Source organism: Rhipicephalus sanguineus, chromosome 7 (assembly GCF_013339695.2).
Source record: "Rhipicephalus sanguineus isolate Rsan-2018 chromosome 7, BIME_Rsan_1.4, whole genome shotgun sequence".
Lineage (NCBI taxonomy): Eukaryota > Metazoa > Arthropoda > Arachnida > Ixodida > Ixodidae > Rhipicephalus > Rhipicephalus sanguineus.
In genome coordinates, this window is record NC_051182.1 from 85302221 (window position 1) to 85318040 (window position 15820).

Sequence of the window (15820 nt, forward strand, 5' to 3'; positions counted from 1 at the left end):
GTGATGTGCCGTCCCGACGATTCAATTTTTTTTCCGGTCTAAAGTCGTGTACGTTTCGATGCCATTTGACAAGTTGCTTCGCACTTAATATTGATCGGCTTCTCAGAGAGCAATTCCCGCTGCTTATGTTTCTTATTTAAGTGCGTTCGTTTCGTTTGGATCTCACACAGAGTGAGCAAATGCGATGCCTTTTTTAATGCTCCTTAATTATCGTTCCCTTTGCATTCCAGTGAACTTGCCACTCTTTGCCATCAGCAAATTTATAGTTAAAGCTTCACCACTTCGACATTGCTGGTGGAAGGAGAAGCGGTCTACGAGGCCAAGCATGTAGTAGCATGCAACGCCAAGAAAAATTAAGAAAATACAGTAACGTTCGCCGGACTTGCTCTGCAAACATCTTCTGTGAACAAAGACCCATATCAACGTGAAACAGCGGTGAAAGAAAGAGAAGTTATCGCAGCAACCTCCAGCCGCAAAGCACGGTAACAACAACGCATAAAGAGTAAAAGGCAAAATTTTAATGCGCCGCATTATTGGGCGAGTTGCTCAGCAATTTCAGCAGCATGTCGTGCCTAACGCAAACAGCGAGGCATCTTTCCCAGATAAATAAGTAAGGCTCCAAGAAAGTACATGGGGTTGCAGAGGTCGAACTTGAGTTTGAGAGTGGAATAAATAAATTTGGGCTTTTGAGCACGTAGTGTTTGCGTCAGGAGAACGCAAGCTTGACTGGAAGAACGTTATTGCCAACATAAATGCAGCACGCATCAACCATAGCATTCGACTCGCACAGTATGTACGTCCAGCAGCAAACGTCGTGTAGCATATGAAGGCGAAAGACATGGATGCCTCATCATACGGGAATATTGACCGTCGGTGTAGGCATCCAGCGTCGGCGGTGTCAACACGAGTAATGCCAAAAATCGTCACGCGATGACGGCATCATGGCGTCACAGATTGCTAAAATTTGTGACGTCTTTATGACGTCACCATTACGTAACAGACGTCACGTGATGCCGTATTCACAGAACATGGTCGCTTTGCACAGCCTCCGTGATCGGCCAACCTATCACGGAGGCAGTGCAAAACCGCGTTGGGTGAAGAAAGCTTTCGGAGGGAGGCGGGGAAGAATCAATACATTGACTTACAAGAAGAAGAAGCTGGCTTTCGCCTTCCAGTCATCTTTAACGAATGCATAAGGGACCCTGTGAGTTTTTTTATGCAACGTATCTAAACAATGAGTAAGGTATCTGCAGCCGATTTCGTGGACGCTGAGCACGGCGCCGACGATCAAGAGGTCGCACGGGAGGGTTCTGAGATGGTATCGCACCTGCTAAAAGGTAGCGCCTTTTCCATCCCGCGGGAGATGAACACCATTAGCCGGCGGCGGGAAGCGCGCGCGAACGATCATCTCAGTGCGCGCTTTCTGCTACTCACCGGACATCGCAGCCCCGACGCAGCAGCGAAAGTCTTCGTCTCGGAAGTGCTTGTTGCACACACGACTCGTAGCCGATGGCTGCTTGCCGGCTCTTAGCTTCACAACCCACGTTTCACGCAATTTCTTGTCCCACGGGTACCGGCGCAGGCTGACATCAGGCTCCGTTGCGTAAGTCCGGCACTGCGGCACCGAGCAGTAGAGCAGCATGTTCGTCGCTTTCGGAGGCAGCCACTCCTATTACAATGGGTTCAGTTGCGTTTACAGTGCGAGAAAATCTCCGCGCATGAACAGACCACAGCGCAGGTGGACGTTCAATTCGTTTTCAAAGCACGCGGCAGCGCTCCACAAGCAGCCAACGCGGCCGCTGAGACCACGTGATCCTGCCAAGCACGTCATGCCGACGGTGGCGCCGAAGTTTCCAGTGGTGGGCATCGCGCACAATGAAGAATAGTCCCGAGTACAGTAACTTCTCGCTTGAGATAGCATCGTCGTTGATGTGCTCAAGCCGCCAGGGCCCTTCCCTTTGCGTCGCCACCTGCGCTTGATCGATCAGTTTTCATAGCTCACTTTGAAAACATGGCTCGCACGACTATGTGCACCATGGTATCGCCGATGCATTCATAATGTTTAGTGGTCTGCCTCAGGTTCCACCGGAGGTAGCTGCACAACTTTGTGGAAGTCTGTCAGCGGATGAGTTGAAAGAGGCATTGCGTTCTATGAAGTGTGGTTCGGCTCCTGGGCCGGACGGGTTGCCCGTTGAGTTTTATTTAACTTTTTTGAGTTTTGTTTAACCTTTTGGGATGTCATTGGTTTCACATCTGTTATTTGGCGCTGATTTGAGAACTTCGATATCCCGCATAGCTTTCACGATGGTCGCATTGTGCTGATGCCTAAACATGACCCATCCTCGATTCGCCCGGAAGAATGGAGACCACTTACGCTTCTCAACGTCGATTACCAACCTTTTGAGCATTTGTCACTCGCCGTTTGAGAAGACTCATGCCTTCCTTAAGAGGACGTCATCAGGCGTGCTCGATCCCTGGACGAGAAATTCACAGTCTCCCCTTTGTTACGCGCGACATCATTGCGTATACGATAGCGAGATCAGCACGTGGGCTCTTGGTTTCACTTGATCGAGAAAAGGCATTCGATCGCCTTGAGCATAGCTACATATTTAGCGTACTGGCGGCGTTTGGCTTCTCGCAAAACTTCGTTGAGCTTCTTAGAAACGCATACAGAAATATACACAGCACGTTGTTTCTTGATGGTGACGAAAGTGCCCAATTTCTCGCTATCCGCGGAGTTCGCCAAGGGTGTCCTCTATCTCCAGTACTTTTGGTGCTTAGTCTCGAACCGTTCCTGCGCTCACTACTTAATGATTCACACATTCCAGACCTCCCACTACTTGGAAATGATACTGCGAAGGTAGCAGCTTTCACCGGTGACATCACATTTTATGTGAAGAACGAGGACAGACTATCCCGTAGCCTACGGCTTTTCGCTGAGTATAAGAATATTTCAGGTGCTGCGTTAAATTTGTCAAAATGTCGATATTTGTTCATTGGTTCCCCAGATACCTTCCCAAGTCCCTTTTTCCGTCTTCAAAAAGGCGACTCTATTCGCATTCTGGGGCTTGATTATACCTACTACGGCATATCAGCCTCCGTGTGAGTTTCAGTACTCGGAGATGTAAAACTACATGTCCGGGAAGAGCAAGAGTACGATTACCGCTGTTGGAAAGACGGTACTTGGCACAGGCTGTATTTTGCGGCCGTGCATGGTACGTTTCTCATGTTGTACAACCCCCATTGCGAATAATTAGGTCGATGCAATCCTTTCTTGGCTCGTTTTTCTGGTTGGGTGGAACTGAGCTGGTTTGCCGTGCTGCGCTTGGGCAACCGCGCAACAGCGGTGGATTCGCATTCCCATCCCTGTCTGTTCGCTGCTGGCTGCTTGCCCTGCGATTCTTGCTACGCTTGTTACACGGTGGTCAGTGTCCCATGCGTAATATTGCCTGCTACTTCTTAGGCACTAAGACATGCTATTTGTCACCGGAAGCGCGGCTTAATTCCGCGTGGAAAGTACTTAACGTGCCTGCATTTTGCTCCACAGCAGTGGCATTTTATCGCCACGCACAGCAGGTTTGTCCTGATGTAGACATACTGGAAAACCGTGTTGTGGATATAACGGCGGCCCTGCTGCTTCCTCCGGTCCCGCCAGCCGCCTACCACGTTCTAGGCGTGTCTCGGGGAGCGCCATAACGGCATTCTTTCTGCCTGCACATCTCCGCGACTTTATTATGTGGCCTCTGGGATGGCGAGTACTCCGAACACTAGACAGACTGGAGGGGTGGAGCATGGTCCAGTTTTGACTTGTCCAAATTTCTCACTACAAGAGTTAAACCAGCATGTGCCACAGCAATGTGTAATCGCAAGGGTATTTTGGAGAGCCGTGAACGCTAGTTCCCGTGGCCTAGGAGTTAATCGTTTTGTTACATCTGGTCGCTGTTCGATTAGTCGCTTCGCACACCTTCTAATTGCTGTGGAGGCTTTTTGTTTGTGGAGTAACAGGTGCGACAATGTTACAGCGGGTCACGGTCGCCGTGCTTTGTTTCCGATTCTTGTACTCGGACCTCACGTCCTTTTATCGGAGGAATTGTTCTTCCTTGGGGAAGAGGAATTTCTACGGCAGTTGTCATGCCGTTTCCTGTCGGTGATTAATGGACGTGTACGGCTGGTTTTAGATGCGAAGCATCTCTTGCTCGGGGGCAGGTCCCGCGGCGTTGGCCTTGGCACCCGCACTCACACTACGCATGCGCAACTCTTCTCCTTCCCTCTCTCCAACAGCTGCGCGGTAATCTCGCCACTTCTCTCCCAACACCTGCTTGCGCTTCTCCTGCGTTCTCGCTTCTTCTCTCGTGGCGCATGCGCTACTCTCCTCCTCTAGTCCCCTTTGCTGCAGGTGGTAATATAAAGCGATCAGAGCGCTGCGCGCGTTCAGTCCAGCGCTTACTTCGGTTGAATCCTCTTAAATGCGGGCTCGACATGCCAAAATTCTCTCCTGCGCAACGCCGTGATGAGCGCCAGCGCATGCGCGTCCCCTCCCCCTCTCTCTCTCCTCTCCTAGGCTGCCCCCCTCTCGCGCGCCTCTCGACCGCGTTCCCCGCTCGCCGTGTGAGAATTAACGGCCAGGCTAGAGGGAAGACACGGCGCGCGTAGTGTTCCTCTTCGCGTTCCACGACGCGAGGTCGGCAGCATGCCCGAGGTCGGTAGCATGGCGAACGAACGCCAACGGATCGCGATCGTGCAAATGCTCCGGCTTCGCATCGCCTCATGGTCCCCTTTAGCGGGAGATGGTGTAATTTTTTTCATCCGGCCTGGTTCTTGTAGCCGGGTCATCAGATAGGCGTTGCCATATGTATATAAGATCTATGTATTTACTTTTTCTGTGTCTGCATGCCCCCGTATCCGTGTGGGTTCTTGTATATAGAAATTTCATGCTATCGCTATCTAATTATGCAAATAGCCTGCGACATAACATCTGATGTACATGTATACTTTTATGCTCGTGAAGTTATGTATATTGTGTATATACATCGTCATGTACATTGTGTAGATTGTGATAAGTATATGTGTTAGTCCTTAGTAGCATGTGTTACGGATATCCTGTGGACTTGGACATTTCTGTAATAACGTTTCATGTATATTGTGCTTAGTCGTTTGTTTATGTTACTGTCTTTGTTGTATAGACACTGTTTCCTAGTGTTTGTTATGTACTACGACCGGAATAAACTTCTTCTAAACAAAGCCTTACTAAAAGCCGCACATGGGGGAAAATTCGTGAGGTAATGTTACGTAGCGTATCAGCCAACCTGTAACGGCGCTACGCGTGTTCACGGCATGCTGGTGTGCACATGTAGTAACACTTGCCAAGCGATGTGGATGCAGCTGCCCTAGCTAAGTCTGTTTATAAAGCGACACGCGTAAACGCCGTGTGAGATTCAAGGTCGTGTGAGATCCAACAACTATGGTCTGGGAAACAGAAAAGTACGTGAACGCGCGAGCGCTGCGTCTACTTCGTTAACTTCGTGTTTGCGTCGACGCTTGAGTGTAAAACAGTGTCATGGTCCCTTAAGCGCTGGACACCTGGTGCGAATTCGGGTGCGATACGCCGTACGGCTGTTCGCGCCAAAGGCCGCATCCGAGAGACGTCCAACAGGTTCTAGCCGCATGCGGAGGCGATCCGCACGCCTCGCGTGCATCCAACTTGCTGAATATAGCCGCGCGGCTGCCATACCGGTCTGGCGGCCGCAGCCAATGGCAGCGCGGGAGACGTGTGACGTCAGGCAAGTGGTGGCGCCCGTGTCGCTGGTTCATTCCTCGCCGCTCCGGTTGCCCCGATCGCCCTGGCGTTTGTGGATATCGCCGTTGACGTTGGCCTAAAAAACATAGGTTAAACTTTGTTTCTGACATGAAATAATTCATGATTGAATAAAATGATGCTTGAAGTGTGCCATTTCTGCAAGGCGACGCCCGTTTCTGAACCGCTAGCGAGATATCGAGCCTCGATGGAAGACCATTTCGCATGTAAACAGCCGCATCGGGCGACCGGCCGCCTCGGCGAACCGGCTCGCTTTGCTCCCACCTTCGCTATTCACATCGAGGCCGTATAAGGCAAACGAAATATAAGAGTACAAGTTTTTATCGTGCTGGCAAGAATAAGCGCTTGACGATGAGCCCGCGTTTCATCGCGAGCGGCGCTATACCGTGAGCGTCCGCCCAGCTAGGCCTACGCTCGGAGTCGTGAGTGAACATGGGCTGTTGCGATGTTTGTCGCTCGCGAAGGCTTATCTTTCTTGGCAATGTTCTTAGAGAACAAAGCATGGCTGTGTAAGGTTCTTTGTTTTGTACTTAATGTAGAGGATACGATGTCTTTCGAGCGTGCGTGCTGAGGTGCAGTATGTGGACGGAGCCTGCGCGCTGATTGCTCGTTCTCTCCATGTGTCCTGAATCGTCGCACGCCGCGTGGCGTCGCACGTCGGATCGGATAACCAATCGCACCATGTGTCCAGCGCTTTACACACTTGCTTAAGAAGACTCGAAGCAACAGCCTTTAGACTAGCTACGGCATCTCCACTCCTCGGTGACGTCACCACACTACGAAGGGCGCGGAGGACGTGTTTTCAGAAAAGTCCACTTCTGAGCGCTGCTAATCCAATCGTCCATGCTGTCTCCCGTTTGCTGAAAGCGCCGACAAAGCATGCAGCACCGTCGTATATAGTGTGGTGCTTTGCAAGACTAGAGAGTGTTGCTCGAAGGCGAAAGCAACCTCTCTTTTTTCATACTTAGGGCTGTGCAGCGCTCACGACAAGGGACAAGGAACAGAAGAAGTACACAGGACAGGCGCCGACTCTCAACTGAATTTTTATTCCGGAAAACACACAAAAAAGTAAACAAAGAAAAAATCGAGTCACGTGACTTGTACTCCGGACGAAAAACGAAACGAACATTCATGGCTGTTGCCCCGTAACATAGCATGTTGACTGCGAGGTGGGAATCGTGTATCAGATCCCGTTGTCGTGCGGTAGGTCTTACATAGGGCAGAGTGGAAGGTGTCTGAATGTTCGTTTGGCAGAACACAAGCGTTCATTGACACAAGACACGCATTCTCATTTAGCAGATCATTGTCGGGAGTGCGGGTGTACCCCGCACTTTACTGACACCATGGTTCTTTCCAGGCACAAAAAGCAGCTTGCCCGAGAAATGATCGAGGCCTTCCACAATAGAAGAAGCTACGAAAGATGCGTTAGCCAGCCATCGATAAAGCTTTGGGATAGCGAATACGAGTTCTTGGTCAGCACGTGCGGAAATGTGACTTAAAAGTGGTTGTGCGCATGCTATTTTACGGGGCAACCGCCATGAATGTTCGTTCGTTTTTCGTCTGGAGTACAAGTCACGTGACTCGATTTTTTCGTCATGTTTACTTTTTTTGTATTTTCCGGAACAAAAATTCAGTTGTGAGTCAGCGCCTGTCCTGTGTACTTCTTCTGTTCCTTGTCCCTTTTTGTGAGCGCTGCACAGCCTTAAGTATGAATCAATACCAACTCGCTCAATTTTCTCTTCTAACTCTCTTTTTTCTTCTCAATCGAATGTACTGACACCCCTTTCCCCTCCCCCCACAAAAGAAATTACACCATCTCCCGCTAAAGGGGACCATGAGGCGATGCGAAGCGGAGCACTTGCACGATAGTGTTCCGTTGGCGTTCGTTGGGCATGCTACCGACCTCGCGTCGTGGAACGCGAAGAGGAACACTACGCTCGTCGTGTCTTCCCTTTAGCCTGGCCGTTAATTATCACAGGGCGAGCGGGGAACGCGGTCGACAGGCGCGCGAGAGGGGGGTAGCGTAGGAGAGGAGAGAGAGGGGGAGGGGACGCGCATGCACTGGCGCTCATCGCGGCGTTGCGCAGGAGAGAATTTCGGCATGTCGAGCCCGCATTTCAGAGGAGTCAAACGAAGCAAGCGCTGGACTGTAAGCGCGCAGCGCTCTGCCCGCTTTATATTCACACTTGAAGGAGAGCAGATTAGCGGAGGAGAGTAGCGCATGCGCCGCGAGAGAAGAAGCGAGAACGCAGGAGAAGCGCAAGCAGGTGCTGGGATAGAAGTGGAGAGAGTAACGCGCAGCTGTTGGAGAGAGGGAAGGAGGAGAGTTGCGCATGCGTAGTGTGAGTGCGGATGGCAATGCCACGGGACATACCCACGAGCAAGAGATGTTTCGCATCTAAAAGCTTTCGGCTTATCCAACGTGGTTCTGCACTTCCTCCGAGATCCGAGGCACTGGGAGCTTTCTGCAGATCACGTGGTGTTGCTGTGCACCCTACATCGGCCCACCACTGACCAAGCGACAATTTCATGTGCTGACGTCATCATGTTATTGACATGATTTGACGTCACAGTGACTTCATGATGGCATCACAAAATTTGACGATCTGGGATGTCATGATTACGTCATGCGGTGACGTCATCACGTGATTATGATTTATTGCATCAATGTTTTCGCCGACACCGTAAGACTCCGGTCTATTTTCGGGTTTGATGAGGCATGTAAGGCTTTCACATTAAAAAATCACACCACGGGTGGCAATGACTTTGAAATATTCCTCGATTCGAGCGCATATACTGGAACATGTACTGGAACAAGTCTCGCTAGATTCTCTAGCGTTGCACCTGATCTATAGGCCTCGAAGAATAGTGAGACGCGTGCTTCATGCCGGTCCTGCATCAAAGGACCTATGAAGCCAACGCCTCCTGTGTTATTTTGGAGGCGTTGTCCAAGCATACACTGTAAGACGGGGGGATTCCACAAGTCGCGCTTGCTTTCAGTTCGCTTCTAGTCGGTCCCGGGCCTAATATGGCTGCCTCTGCACGCTAGTCTGTAGGCTCTTGCGGTGCTGCCGCATTTAGAAAACTCCATCACACTTTGTCCATACGTCACCACGTGTGATTCCACATGGCTATGGGTCAAACTAGGCCTTCGCCTTCACATTCTTAGAAAAGTGCTAAGCATCCCCCGTAATTTTATTAGTGATCCATCACCTGTGATAGTAAGTGAGTGCCACAGGACAGATCGTATCTGCCTCTGCTATGGGAGGCCCAGCTCGCCAGCTCTGACCCGGAGGTGCAGCTTGCGCTTCTGGGTCACGTCAGGCAGGCAGCAGTAGCCAGTGGAGCCCTGGACTTGGGGCCCCACCCATCGAGCTCATGACCCTTTATCCCAACCCTTATGAATAAAGTTGTACCACTACTACTACTATCTGCCTCTGTCTGGTACAACCATACTTTATGTACGTTCGTACGTGCGTTTGTGTGTGCATGTATTAGCCTCGTAGCGCGAGTGTCAGCCGCGCCGCTACTCTCGGCACCAGGCGCCGCCTGGTGGTGCAGACGACGGCGGGGGCTGCTGATGGCAGGAAATGATAGCCATGCTTGCGTCGCGTGTTCGCTTGTGTCAGTGCTTTTAGAGCTGTTAGAAAGTAGCGGCCTCAACTTCTTGCTTGCCGCATACTCGGAATGGCAGTGCAACGTATAAAAATTCGTCCGCGTGGCACTGCGCCGTAGTTGGGTGCCCGAACAACGAGCGGAAAAGGAAGCGGTTGATGCAACGGACCTACGACGTTCACGGGAACACGAGCGGCTTGTGTTTGTGCAGCGTGTACTCTAGACGTTTTCAAGGCCATTGATTTTAATAAGTAATAAGTGAGCTGGTGCTCTTGCTCAGGAGGCCATATTTTCTACCCATTCAAACGGCTGCCCTGCAAGTGCATGGATTAGAACAGGACCACCTGCTGGATGAAAAAGAAAAAAACTGAATTACTAGAACGACAACGACGCATCTTGAAATGCGAAAGACAGTATCCTTGCACCTCACCAGATAGTTTCTCAAACTGCGAAGCCAACTAACAAATGTTTCTCAATTTTGCTCGAAAACTTACAGGCGCCACCGCAGCTGCAGACTGGATGCAAGCTTCAGTTATTAACATGCACCGAAATTTCAACACGCGGGTGTGTAAGCTTGCTTCCCAAATCCAAAATGCGGCCACCTTGGCTATAAATCTGTTCAAAAAGGCACCGGTAAACCTCGATGTAACGAACTATTCCACTTTTTACAACTTCATGTCCATAGAACTTACGTACTTTGAACCTCACAGCCGCGAGGCATGTCTACGTGTGGTTTGATAACAGCGAAGTTTTACTGTGGCAGCAAAGGAAGGCCGAGGCGATAAATCCTGATCCGGCTCAATCGTGATCGAAAGGGTCCGTTTGACAGGCAGGTGCGATCCTTCAATTGCATTTAAGTATATCCTGACCGAGGCATGTCGTGATAGATAGTACACGCGTGTGCGCCGCTCGGTCAGGAGGGAACTTAATCACTATCGGACTCAAACGTAATCTTCGTCGGTTTTAATCGTGGTTTAAAGCACCTGTGCGACGGGGTGTTTTTGCAGACTCTGCTCTCTAAGAACACATAGGTCGGGGGCCGGCATGCGCCCTGCGTCTAGCTTTGTTACGAGAGGCTTCGGACACTACGCCAGGCCATGCTTTCGAAGTAATCTCGATTAGAAACTGCACGTAATCTCAGCTACAGCATTCTGCGTTAAAAAGTGACACGATCGCCTAAATAAGTTCATCCCGTTGCATTTTGCGAGAGAGCGCAAAACAGCCACCGTGCAGCACAAAGTCGGCAGAAACATTCGCGACGACCTTGCTGAACGTTCTCGCGATGTTTGACAAGCTCCCTGGCACAATTCCACTGTTCGGAAATGTAGTCGCATGAAAGGAGACGCGCGTTCCGACATTCAGAGAAGACTGAGCGGCTGCAGCGCTTGCGAATCTGCCATCGTCCGCTACTGAGAGCCACAGACGTGGTGCACCGTGTTGTGCGCCAGCGCGTTTCAGCATTCTCCAAGCAAATGCTCGCATCGCGGCGCCTCGGTCGGCCAAACATGGCGGCCACCTACGAGCGCTGGAAATTCTGGCCTATATATGCACATGCAAAATTGAAAAATGTCGGAGTGTTTGAACCCGAACCCCGAGCGACCCCCCCCCACCTTCCCCCTCTACGCGGTTCGCGTGCGCGTTTTTAGATCATGTATATTACGTGATAATTCATTTATGTTATTTGTACGCTTACGTTGGTCCCTAGCGTCATGTTTCTGTTGCATTCTGTGTATTTGGACATTTCAGTAAAAATGTTTCCTTTCATTTACATAGTGCTCATTTGTTTGTGCTTATATTATTCTTCCCGCGATACTGTACCAGCCCTGTTCCTTCCTCAGTGTTCGTAGTGGCTTATGTTTGGGAGTAAACATTTCCTAAACCGCTCAAATGAACCATAGACGCCAAGTACGTGCCCTTCTGCAGACTAAAATGTAAGCATTATGAAAAGTAGCGCGAATTTTTTTTTATAATGACACAAACGAAGACGACATCACACACGCGCATGGGGGTTTTCATTCTTCATTCGTGCCGTGCTAGTATATTATCGCTACCGACCATTACAGTGCCGTGACAACCAGCCCTATGAAATTGCCTTTGATACTGTATTTGGAGAAAGTGACGATGACGTCAGCCATCCGCTAGATAAGCCGTTTACTTTTGACGGCTCTCTATATATTCAGGACAAATAGAAGAAGGTTGGGGTGGAGTTTATGTGGCATACGTACTCAACGTACACGATCAAAGTCTGACATGGGAGCAGCTGCCGGCGGTTTTTCATCGAGGACAGCCTGTCCGTATACGAAAGCAGAGGGGGAGAGAGGAGATTATTGTGGAAAGGAGGAGCAGCGTGGTTAACGATACTTAGAGAGAGAGAAAGATAGCGTTCTTGCAACGCGTCGCAGTTCTCCCGGCGACCCTTGCATCAGTCGGGTATTTATAGGGTCGCCACATTACCAAATATAGCGTCGATAGCTGCTCCTTTGACTCTCGCAAAGGCCTCGTCTTGTGCGAGCTCGTACTGGGAGAAGAACACGCGAACTTTGTTGAAGGAAACGGGGAGCACAAAGGCCTCCTCTTCTAGCGGAACGCACTCGACGCCAATTTAGAGGGCAGGCGCGAAAGAGCGCTGCAGGACGCAAGATAAAAAGCCCAACATGTCTTTTGAAAGGAGTTGGTGCGTTCGATAAGCGCGACTCTTTTATCGGAGGTATAATTGGTGCGCGTGTGCCGAATACTTGCTGAAGATCACCAGAAGACATAAAAACGATCACTTTATGTCCGCGCTCTACTCTTTGAATAGGTAGAGAGTTGTGGAGCATCTCAACTTCATGCGTTAATGAAATCTTATGTCACGTGAAAAAAACGCAGCAAAAGTTAAAGCAAGCGTCATGTCGGCGACAACTCCGGTTTTCATATTTACATGACTGTGGAACGCAGGTGTGGCATGTGTAGACCTCCCTTTGAAAAACTTGAATGGTGGTTTGGGTATTTGAAAGCGGAAGTTGAAATAATTAACTGTCAGTTGCCGAAAGGGAATCCGGATTTAGGACGGCATAGTCTTTACAGAATGACGAGAACATTGATATTTAAGAAATAAGAAAGTACGAGCCTGCAAATCCGCGTCTTTCCGGCTTACCCAAAAGTACTCAACTCTTGAAATTACGTCTCTTAAAGCATCAAATAGTATACAAGTTTCATATTTGAGTTGTGAGCTTAATTTATGTTCTTATAATGGAAAATAGTATTTTTCCAAAAGCATGGCCCCAAGTTTTGCGGCGCATTCGGAGGTGAGTACCTTACACATTACTTTGGTTCTCAATAATATATCTCGTTAGGTGCAGCTTAAAAAATTCCTCGTCATTATTTTTTGCATTCAGTTGCAAATTTTAAATGTGGAACATGGGAATTTGCTTTTAATTTTGCGTTTTTCCAGATTATTTCAAACTGAATACCTACATAAAAACATTTTTCGTACAATCACCACATTTTAACTTACTTTAAGTTCATGGAAACGGGTTTTAAGCCAAGCGATTTTTACACCTCTACGTACAAGTTAAGTAAGTCTTGTGGTCAGTCAGTTCTGCACGATGATTATCTGTCGTGTAAGAAGACAGTGCAGTGCTATTCTTGAAAAGAAGCGTGTGTACAGTGAAACCTCGGTGATACGATCACAGCTCATACGAATTTCAGGGTGATACGAATCTTTCGTTGGTCCCGGCCACGGCCCATTGGCCTGTAATGCTAACTTGAGTACGGTTGTTGCGAACTGATGTTCACCCAGCGACGTTTGATACGAACATTCGCTACCACTCAGGTACGAAGAGGTACTGTCCGCGCTGTCGCGGAATGACGCGCCAAGCACGTGCGAGCGCGGGAACGCAAGCGTGGGCATGCGCGCCGCATCGCCAAATGGTCAGAATCACGGTGTAAGAAAAACACTTTTCTTAAGGTCAGAATAAACCTTCAGAGACGCGTCACGGCCTCTGAGTGTCGCGGATCACAACGCACCTGGTTCATTAATTAAATGCGCGCGTACGGGCCGTATATTTACGAGTACTGGTATGATTGCCGACATCTAAAAACTTAACTGACAATCATTCAGGATTCTTACAGACGTTGCGGCAGTCCTGACAAACAATAAATGAGAATGTACGCCAGCTTTCTTTTGTCGCACGCTAATTTTTCATGCTTTCTGGTGATACGAATTTCGGATGATACGAATATTTTTGGTGGTCCCGTGAGATTCGTATCACCGAGGTTTCACTGTATACGAGGTGTTTCAGCTAGCTAGCACCAAGTATTAAAAAAAACAAATATAGGCCCTACGAGTCTCAAATTGGCACATTATTGTTCTGGGCTATATAGGTATAGGTATATAGGTTCTGGGCTATATATCTGGGTGGATATAAGGACATTTTTTTGATAATTAAAAAAGATTGGTTAATGAACTTTTTGAATATTAACTCTAGCGAAAAAGCTTCAATAAAACGTTTTAGCGCTCGTTCAGAATCCTCGCAATTATAACTCGCCGGATTCATTTTTTTTCAGCCGTTCTTTAAAGGGCGTGAATTAAAAAAAAAACACCACGTGACTGCCGCCTAACGCGCGACGCTTTTAGTGCCTTTAAATGTTTGTTGAACGAATTATAAAAGGCTGCGAGGGTCAATTGAACAGGCTATCGGTGACCGTGGCATGGACGTTCAAGCGAGAAAAGGGGCGTATACCGTTTTAAGAAAAAAAGATCTTCAACGAAAAGCAGCAGCCACGGGCAAATGTCATACGAGACTGTGGGCAGCATTTGATGCAGCGTAGGCATTTTTTTTTTTCGCACCAATGAAGAAACACGATGGAGGGGGCGAGTGTGACAGTGTGATGAAGGACGGAGATAAAACGGTTCACTCGCATGGGGTGGCCGCTTTTTCGTCGAAGATATTTTTTTGGGCGATACGTCCCTATACCATCACTTAACGTCTATCGCAGTCACCGATAGCCTGCTCAATCGACCTCTGTGCATGAAGCAGTCTGTGGAAATTCGCTCAACTTACATTTGAGGCAACTAAAAGCGCAGCGCGTTAGGCGGCAGTCATGCGGTATTTCTTAAAATTCGCGCGTTTTAAAGAAAGGCTGCAAAAGCTAATCAGGCCAGTTATCTTAGCATAGGTTAAAAAATGCGATGTTTTTGAACGAGTGCTACAACTTTGTTATTGAAGATCTGTAGCCAGAGTTACTATTCAAAAAGTTCATTAACCAGCCTTTGTTAATTATCGAGCTTGGCGGGCTGGGAAAATATCCTGACGTGCTATATGCCTCAGAACAATACTGCGCCAATTCGAGAGGCGTAGCGCCTATGGTTTTTTTAATACTTGGTGCTAGTTACACCTTGCACCTTCGATATCCATAAAATGCCTTTCAGAGAGCATCGTTTTGAATTATTTTTGTATGTGGAGTCACAACCGTAGCAGTTTACAACAACCTATTTGGTAAACGGTTTCATAATTGCTGACAGCGTAAACGATTTCAGTTACTGCCATGCGCACTCCTTCAGCAGCGCAAACATTATGGCGCCTTTGAGCGGTAGTGATTTCAGGAAACATTTTTTAGTAAAACATCATTTTTTACCCCGTCGTATGCCGCGTGAAAATGCTTAGTAAATTAGTGATTAAACAGTGGATAGCCCTTAACGGAACGCGCATAGGAAGTGATTTCACCTGACATTGCAAATCGTCGCTTCAGACTACCGGGAACAGCATTCTCAGTGAGATAAAGCGCATGATACGATACAGCATAGGCGCAAGATATGGGCACCAACGGATAGCTCCCCCCTCCCTCAGCCGAAGTTTCCACGATATGATTGATTTGAAAGTCAATTTGCGTAAGTGGTCGTTAAAAAAAGTCACAGTTTCGCCGCAAGGGCGAAGCAATGAATTCGATAGCATGAAATTGGAATGTCACACGAAAAACAACAAGCAGGTCGATACCTGCAGCGCGACACTAAAGCACATAGAAGGACGCCCGAGAAGAACGCACAGGTATACACAGGACAAGCGTGAGCTAACAACTGTCACGATTAAGCAACGCGCTGCAAGTGTCGACAATGGAGAATCAGACGCTCTTAAATATTTCTTTTAACACGGAAGTGTCCTATGCCAGGGTCCACCACGGCTCCACTGACGTATTTCCGTCACGGATATGGCGTTGTAAAATATAAAGACTAACAGTGGGCAAAGAAAAAACCATAAGGAAAAGTTCCGGCACCGGGAATCGAGCTTACGACCCCTCGCTCCGCAGCGCGAAACGATTCGGCCGCGGATGGCACGTTCTTCGCAATGCTAACGGCGAGCTATTTATATACACCATTTGCCGGTGGCGGTACTCTGAGATCCGTGTTAC